This window comes from Ceratosolen solmsi, unplaced genomic scaffold, assembly GCF_000503995.2.
Source record: "Ceratosolen solmsi marchali unplaced genomic scaffold, CerSol_1.0 scaffold4, whole genome shotgun sequence".
Classification (NCBI taxonomy): Eukaryota; Metazoa; Arthropoda; class Insecta; order Hymenoptera; family Agaonidae; genus Ceratosolen; species Ceratosolen solmsi.
Window position 1 is genome coordinate 960712 of NW_011948449.1, and position 10029 is coordinate 970740.

Here is a 10029-nt window from a genome sequence, read left to right on the forward strand (position 1 = left end):
AGTAGCAAAGAAAGTAAATAAAAGAAGTTTTGTTACAAAAACTGTTATGAGAGAAAAATATTAATTAATTGAATAATTTATTATTTAATACCTGAAATAATATTATTATTTATCTTTTGTAATGAATATAAAAATTTTCACATACTTTATATATTATTATAAAATTAAATAGATATATAATTTACGCTCATTTTATAGTCATGTTTATGCATGTATATTATTATATAAATATAAATTAATAAATAAATTTCAAATAATACAAAAAACTGAGACTATGTTAAATCGGTGGTTAATTTTCTAAATGTATATGTATAATTTATATTTAAAAAAGAAAAGGCTAAAGTGTTTTACAATGTCATTTATTTAATTACATATATTGGAGCGTGTTTTATAGTGAAGTGATATAAGTACAAGGAATTATGTATTATGAATGAAATAATGTTAATATGGTGGGCTTCTAACAAAAGGTTAATACATGTATTCAATATATACTTTATAATAAGTACAATAGATTAGTTTCTTAATTATAAACGTATAAAAAATTTTTATTCTCTTCTTATACTACATATTCATTTACAATTTTAATATCATGTATACATGGATATCTTAAATAAAAAATTATTCAGCAATGTTTGCATTTTTGTTAGTAAAGTATTAGGACTTAAATAATAATTTGATTATTATCTTCATTTATTAATAGTAAACTAATAATAATAAGAAAGATAATCTTATATTGATTCCTGCATTATTTTTATAATCCAGTATAAGTATTAAATATTTCTAAATTAAATAAAAGGGTTTTTAGATTTTTTATTTAAAGCATTTATTTATTTTTATTACACTTAAAATTTTGTACCATCAATTTTGTCTTTCAATGGCCTTTTTAAAAAAAAATGTATAAAAAAAAATTATATAGTTTTACTAAAAGTAAATTTTAATCGTGTATAATAATTATTATCGTAGAATTTTACAATAAAATCAATAACTTGTATTTTCAGCGTTATAGATTAATAATAGAATAATAAAAGATGGTGGATAAAATTAAGCTCAACATTTTATTTAAAAAAGGAGCAAATAAAATGTATAACTTGATATTTACTGGCCTTTAAAATATAAAAATAGAAGCTGATAATTTACGGAAGGGTAAATTACATTTACAAAGTATAAATTAAAATATAAATATAAATTAAAACTGCTCATGCAATAAATATATTATTACTATTAAAGTATCTTGTAAATTAAATGATCTATTAAATTTTCTATAAAGATCAATTAGTGATAAGTTAAATAAAAAAACATATGTATGTATCTTATCAAAAATTTTGAGTATTAATTTTATACTTTTAAGTATATATATTATAGATTATGGTAGTATGAATACTAATTTTTATTTCATCTTCTAAAGTTTAATTATAGTATGTATTATTTTAAGAATGAATTGAGTAAGAATGAACCAAAGAAAATAAAGAAAATAATTTTTTATTTTTAAATTTTTATCGGTCGGTTTTTTCTTAGCCTGTGATTTAATTATATAAATTTATACAATTTTGTTTCGCGTGTATTATGAAGTAACACACATAAAGTAATATAAATGTCAGTGCACTTTAGAAGTATTAGTTGGCAATAGTTTTATTAATATCATTATCTTTTGGATTTACTAGTTATTCATTTAGTTAAATTAATATATTATAAAACAATAATAAGAAAGATATGCATTTTTACGATAAGTCATAATAAAACTATTGCTTTTATTTATTATAAAATTAATTTAAACAAAACGCCTAAAATAATTAATTGATTAATTAGTTTACTGATAATTTACTGTAGAAAAAAGAGGTTCTGATAAAAAAACAGAATACCTTCGATGTTTGGAGCGACATTCTGTATAGGCTATTAACACGCCTAGTCGCACAGCTTCACGGCAGCCAAGCGTACATGTAGGAAAAGAGATCCAAACAATAAATACATAGATATTAAACTAAGGAATTGTAGATAGAAAGAGAGAGAGAGAGAGAGAGAGAGAGAGAGAGAGAGAGAGAGAGAGAGAGAGAGAGGAGTATGTTATGAGCTTCACAACGGGTCATATAGAGATACATTATTATTGATATCATTTTACTAAGTTTATTTATATCTTTAGGTATTTACGTAAATTTTTAAGTATTAAATATACATTAAGTCATATTTTGTATACAGCTATATGTAAATTAACCTAATACTTACATGAAATAAAAAAATTTATTTTTAAATTATAAATTAATATTATTATTAAAATTAATAATGACATTCACCTATGCAAAAAGATCACTTCGAAGTAGAGTGACAAGGAAGAGAAGCAGACAAATAACAATGCAGCTTTCACTCCTCGAAGGTCATCTCGCATAATTAATCGCCTAGAAATTTTGGGAAAGAACCTTTTTACTACTTACCTGTAACGGGATACATAAGTTATATTATATACAATGGCCTTATTTATAAAAATTCCTTTGAAGTATTATCGATTATTAAAACAATATTTTCAATATAACAATGTATCTTTGCATACATTTGATTTTATTGATTACTTTTAAGGACATGGGCAGATAAACATAAAAATATAATATTTTGTTAAAAATAGTGTTAAGAATTCTTTGTACGTTTATTAAATTCATAATATATAATTCTACCTAATATATAATTCATTTGAGGTAAGACAATATCATTATTAATTATTAAATGAGTGATAAAATACAATTAAATGTTATAGAAAAATTGTTTATAATATAAATATAATAGTTATCAATACACTAATATAATGCATAGAAACAATGAAATCTATATTTCATGTTTTGTGAATAGTGAGTTTAATAAACATTTGTGATTTTCTTAAGCTTGTTAATACAGTACTATCGAGACTTTATTGTAATTTATTATATTTCAAAAGGTATGCTTCAAATATACATTATCATTTAATTGTTTAAATTCAGATATTGTTTAATAAAATCTGAATTTTAACTATTCTATAATGCTCATGAATTTGAATACGTTTTTTGAATTGAATGAAGGTATAAGTAGAGGAGTTTTCGAATATTTTGAAGAGATATCAAATGAATAAAACGATGTTGAAATTTATATCACAAATTGTGAATGCAACAAATAAAAAAAAGTGAAAACAAAGATGGTGATCACAAATTTTCATGCTTCAACATAGTTCAATTATGTCTGGATAAAAATGTTTGTTTTTAAAGATTACAGAGCGATTGACTTTTTCTTTTATTATTAAAAGATAGTCTTCTAACTTATTAATAAAATTATAGAGATATTGATTTTCTTTATTTTAATTGATGCAATTTTAATTGATGATAGATATTAATCTATTACTTAGCCTATTACGATTATTTTTAAGTTTAATTGTTGTTACAGACAAAATAGAAATCTAAAGCAGCATTTTCACAAATTTCGTTAAGTGTTATTAGTATATAATAACGAATTTGCAAAATCATTTTCTTTGAGGTAAATTATTATTTATATCATTTGATTGGTAGATATAAATTAGAAAGTTGAATTCTTATATTTGTGTCACATAAAATTTTGTCTTTTTTCAAATATATCTCAAAAATTTATTTGTGAAATGTATATAACCCTGTATTCATATATCTTTAATTTTATAATCTTTAATTTTATTAATTAAAAATTGAAGTAGAAGTATTATATTATCTAAGATAAAATAAATGTTTGTTCAGATATTTGAATAATTAATTAAATATTAACAATTAAGTAAACAAATTAATAAAATAATAAAATAATTAATAAATTAATAAAATAATAAATTAATAAAACATAACATAGAATAAATAAATTTTTTTTTGACAGATGATAATTAAGATGCAATAAAATAGGAATGCAAAAAGCATTATAAAGAAATTATTTTATTAAAACATATTATTTGTTGATAAATCATTTATATTTATACAATTTGTTTTAAATTTATTTTTCGCTTAATATATGTATATTCTTTATAATCTATTTCATTAATATATGATTAAATAAAGATATACTTACAATAATTACAAAAAAAAGATATAACAGCAAAAATGAATAGTCCATTTATATTATTTGGTTGCAGTTACTGCGATCGAATACTTTCTTATAAAAATCAATGAACCAATTAAATTGTTGTAATGTTATATATTTTTTAAGTAAAAATTGATCTAATATATTACTTATTAGTATTAGTTCAATTGAAATCATAATTTAACGTACGATAAAATGGATAAATAAATTTTTTCAAACATATTAATTAATCGTAATTAATTATATATATATCCTATTTTAAATTTTATTAATTGTAATGATAAAAAAAGATGAACGTTGTTTTGTTAATAATTTAATACATAGGATGTTAAATTGATCTTTAGACAATTTTGAATCACTTACTTGAATAATTTTAGTTTGCTCAGTAATTGATTCTTACATAGTCTTACATAGTTTTTTCTTTGCATTGGTATTACATTTATTACAAACTCATTGGTGCATTGTATATAAAAGCTTCTTTATATGTTCAAATAATATATATATTAAAATTCTTTGGTATTCTTTTTTACGTTTCATATCTATTGAACAGAGGCTAAAAATTAACTAGTGTCCCAAATTCATATCTCAAAATTATTAACTTTTCATGTTGTATATACAAATATTTGCATTGAAAATAAATTTAATTCTATGTGAATTGCATGTTATATTGTTTTAAAAGTACGTATAATTTTACATCGCTTAGGAGCTTTGATTTTATTTACAAAGCGTATTTCCATGTAAATAGAAAATTTTAATAACCTTTTTTATTTATTTTGTATCTTACAAAGATACAAAGCATAATTATATCGAATTAAAATTTTTACTAAATCAAAGCGAATTAAAAAATATTCGCTTAAGACATAATATTATTTCATAATTTTTATTACATATATACATATATATATATATATATATATATAAAATTTTTATCAAATAAAAAGTTCATAAATTATGAAACAGTAATTTATTTTTAACTTCACATAAAAAAAAGATAAAAGACAGAATAATATCTATAATTATATGATTTCAGAGTTAAAGATATTGTATTCACACATTTGATATACATACAGTTTGTTATTTATAGATTTAATTACCAATATACAGTGTTGCATAACTGAATCACAGAACCATGTATTACATATTATTATAAGTTGGGTTCCATAAACATATTTTTTATTCGTTATACTTGTATAGCATATTTCCATATTATGGTATATTTTATTACTAATTATTACATAAAATACAAATTAAATTATTAAATATTTATGACTAAATAATAAAAGAAAATTTGTTTATTAAGGTGTAAAGTTAAGATTAAGTCTTTATTGCGATATTTGTAGTTATGTATAAAATTATAAATAATATTTTTTTAAACATAAAAAAATATATTTTAATTGCCAAAGTTTATTTAATTTATCTATGATTTATAAAAATATGATTATTAAGAAGGAATATAAACACATTTAGAATTAATTTTATCTTAACATTTCACTTCATCTTAAAATATTTATAATTTGCTTATAATCAGACATGGCTGATTAAAAAATTATTGAAAATACATTATAAAAAACTAACAAAATTATTTGTTTGAAATTTCAATTTAAAATAATAATTCATATTCATTTTTACTAAGATATTCGTTTACAATTTTTTATCATAATATTTATTATCAAAATCATCTATTATTTTATCTATATAATTACTTCATTAGACAATTCCATCGTTTTTTAAATCATCATGCAAACATTTTATTCAATTAGAAACATGTTACAAGTTTATTGAATTAAGAAGTTGGTATGATATTTATACCAACTTGTACCTAGAAAATATTGAAAACTTATCAAAATAATGGTGAACTGCATAATAAATATTTCAGACTAAATTCACGTTGTTTCTAGATATAATCAGATTAATCCAATAAAGGATAAAACATAAAAGATATCCAAGGATTTATATATTTATTGAAATTTAAATAGAAAATAACTTTGACAAAGTGCGACAGTATAAAATCTTGAAAAAAGATCTTAATAAACATTTTCTATAAATAAATTTATGAGCAATATTATTTGAAAAACAATGAAATTTTATTAAAATATTATAATATATAATTAATAAATGTTATAAAATTATATAGTTTTTAAATGGTATTCAGTGTATAAATGTTTGTAAATATAAATTTATCATTGTGTAGTGACTTTTAATGTAGGGCTTAAACTATCAATTTATTTATCCAACTATATTAGCTATAATTCTAAGTTTTTCTACGTTCTGATCTTCCATAATCTTTCATAATTTTTTGTAAAGAATCGCAGTTACCATCTGATGTTATTAATTACCATCTAAATTAAAAATCATTAATTGAAATTAAGTTCCCATTTACTCTGAATAATACATACAATATTACTTTGAGAATGTTACTTAAAATATAAATAATATTTGAGTAAATTAATTATATCTATAATCAATAGATATAATAGAATTTAGCTTTCAAACACATAAAAATAAATAATTTAATATTTTTAATCCTTTCTGGGCTCAGTTGGATATTTATTAGAAATAATTATATTGTAATATTATTCTAATCTCTTTTAACATTTAAAGTAAATATAAAATCTTGTGAAAATAAATATTAAAATATATAATTTTGTTATGAATATATATTAGTAAATGAACGTAATTTCTTTTTATTTTCGAGATTTGTGAAAATAAATAATTCTTTTATTTATTTTATATATGTTTTAGAGAATTTGTTGCAAATCAAAACGTTTTATTAAAATTTATGAAGCTTCATTGGGATATTTTTATCATAATACTACTTTTAGGTTAAGTAATGGAAAATATTATATAGGTTTTTATATATTTAATATATTTGTAGATATTGTTATTAAAACGGAAATTTTTTGTCTTAACATATATCATATTATTCATAAATAGTTAAGATTACTACTCAACGAATGAAATAGAGTATAAGTTTAAAAAATTTTTTTATCATTTTTGTTACTTTTTCGAAAATACTAATGTTCCTAATTTTTAAATGTTTAAATAAAAAAATACTTGATTGTATATAAATATTATACACAGTTTGTTATTTATTAATATATTTATTAATATATTAATATAATATTTATTAATATAAATTCTAATACATTTATTAAAACATATATTGCAAGCTGGAGTTTTATTGCATATTATTGAATTGATCATCAATAAAATAGCTGTTTCAATAAATTAAATATTTACATTGAAAAGTAAAAACTTCTAAAAAAAATTAAGCAAACATTCAATAAGCAAAACTAAGTAGGTAGAAAGAGATAATGGCCACAAATCAAGCAAATCAAAGATTTGTCAGAAGGGAGTGAGTAAATGGTTATTATTTTGCATAAAGTTATATATTGAAGTTCGTCAATTTAGTTGTTTCGTACCGATAACATCAAAACCGCAATATGGAAATCAATCAATTCAGGCTTCTTCAAAAGTTGTATGAGGTGCATTCAACGAATTGTGATTGCGTTTTATTTACTTGTTTATGTCTATTATTAATATGTATTATGTTGCTTAATCGTACGCGTTATTTATCAAAATATTGTATGCTAAAATGATAAAAATATGAAAATATTTCTTTTTTGGAGCTATTTGTTAATTTTACCAATATGATATTAATATAAAAAGGAAATTGAAATTGTTTATAAAAGATTAAGACAATAAAATAGTAAAAAATGTAGAAATTTTCGACTAATGAAAACATTAAATAATAATTATTTTATAACATTAAGCAGATAAAACCTACCAAAACAAAAGATTTTGTAATTTGTATTCATTAAGAAGAATGTAATAAAATTTCTATATTAAACAAGTAAAACAGTAAATTTATAAATAAATCTTATAAAAATATAATTTTTCTATTATAAAAAAATTATTACAAAACAAATAACAAACAAATATATATTGAATACATTTCTTATAAAATAAAGTGATGAAAGTACAAATTTCTATTCAAAATAAATTTGTTTAAAATGATATTATTTTTTATCGTAGATTGTAAGATATTCTTATAGGTTTAAATAGAAAAATAGATTTAGAAGTACTATTGTATACGATGGAAGCTCGAGTAAGGGAAAATCTTTCTTCCTTAAAGTAACTATACGTATATTAATTATAATTATAAAATTTAAAGCTTCGAATAAAACTTCAGGACATAAGCGTATCGGGGCTGAACAGACTTTGTATAGAATGATTTAATTTACAGCTCCCTTATTTGATATTTAAGTACATCTTGAAAAAAAGGTTGGATTCTTAATAATAGGACGTTTACATTATAAATGTAATAATCTATATAATTGAATGGTATAAAATACATCATCTCCTAAGTTTATCTTAAATTTAACATTAGTTTGTTTATTAATATTAAATTTTCTTCCGAATTCCTATAAGAATGCATGCATAAATTATAAACTATGTATTCGATTTTACATAAAGCAGAGCTGTACGTACCTACATATATATATAGATATATTAAAACTAGACACAACAATCGATGCGCTGAAAACACGTAAAAGAAATTTTTTATGCAAAAAATCACGATTGAATGTTGACATCGTATTATTATCAATACATGGTGATTAAATTTTACTTTGAAATTAAAAGAAACTTTTTCGCTTATAGTTTTGAGAATAAATAAGAAAAACTAGTTTATTTTCATGAAATTATTTCAAAATTTTATAATAATAAAAGTTCTATTTTCATAACAGTAAAAAACAGTCGAAGAGAGTTTGAAACCTGAGATAGAGTAGAATGTCAGTTAATGTCTTTCATTGTTCTTTTTTATACTAAAGTAGAACATAGTGATGACAAGGATGAGTTCAATCTCGATGTTACTCATCTTAAAGATGTTGTAAAATGGCAAATTTTACCTCTGCTAGTTTTAACTATTATGATGCAGAGAAGGATCTAATGAGGTTTCTTGTCTACAAGTCGTAAATCTTTATCTCTATTACCATTTTTTAATGTTCAAGAAAATTGTCTCTGCAAATATATGCGTTCTCCATCATGGAAGCCTTGCAGCTATGATTATACGATTATCATAACTTTTTTCCCCATTCGCATAACAATTTCGAAATTAAATAGCATTTTTATGTTAAAATAAAAAAAGCCGTAAAGATCAATAAATCTTATTGCATTACTTACTGTCCTTCTTTAACTATAGAAATGGTATATTTTCATTTACAAAATAAAAAAACAAAGGAAATGATTATCATACATGAACACATGAAGTTTCATGTGCCTAGTTTTATACATTTTGGTTAATTTTTAAATAAGTTTGAAGTTTCTTTATATATTTATTTATACGAATTCTCATTGTTAAGGAAAATATTTTATTAAAAGTTAAATCAATCATCCGATAGTTTTATCACCATGTTATGGCAATAAAAAATATTTCTACTGAAAATCAGCTCAGCTAATGATGAATTTTTGGAGATTCTAGAATTTCAAATATGAAGAAAAATCATATAGATAATTTTTCGTCCATTAGAACACTCTGTAGTCATTGTGATAAACACAAGAAATTATGTAATTTGCCGTGGAAAGTTTCTAGGTTAGTTATCTTTTGAATTCATTAGATTGATTATAATTTAATCGATACATTTTTCTAATAAATTAATTTTAATATTTTAAAGTAAAAAATTATCTAATAACTAATAAAAAAATATAATAAAAATCAAGTTGTATCTTATATTTATCAGCCTACTGGCGTAAGTTCTGTATAATAATATAACTAGATTTACAATACAAAGATAATACTGTGTACAATGCGATATACATTAAGTTGATCGTATTTTTAATAATTAGAACTACTCGATAAACATTAATTTCTTACGGAAAGAAATGAAAAAGAACTTAAAATCCTTTTGTAACTATATATTTAGATATATCGGTACAAATATTATAAATTAAATGAAAGATTGACTTCTGAGCTTGGAC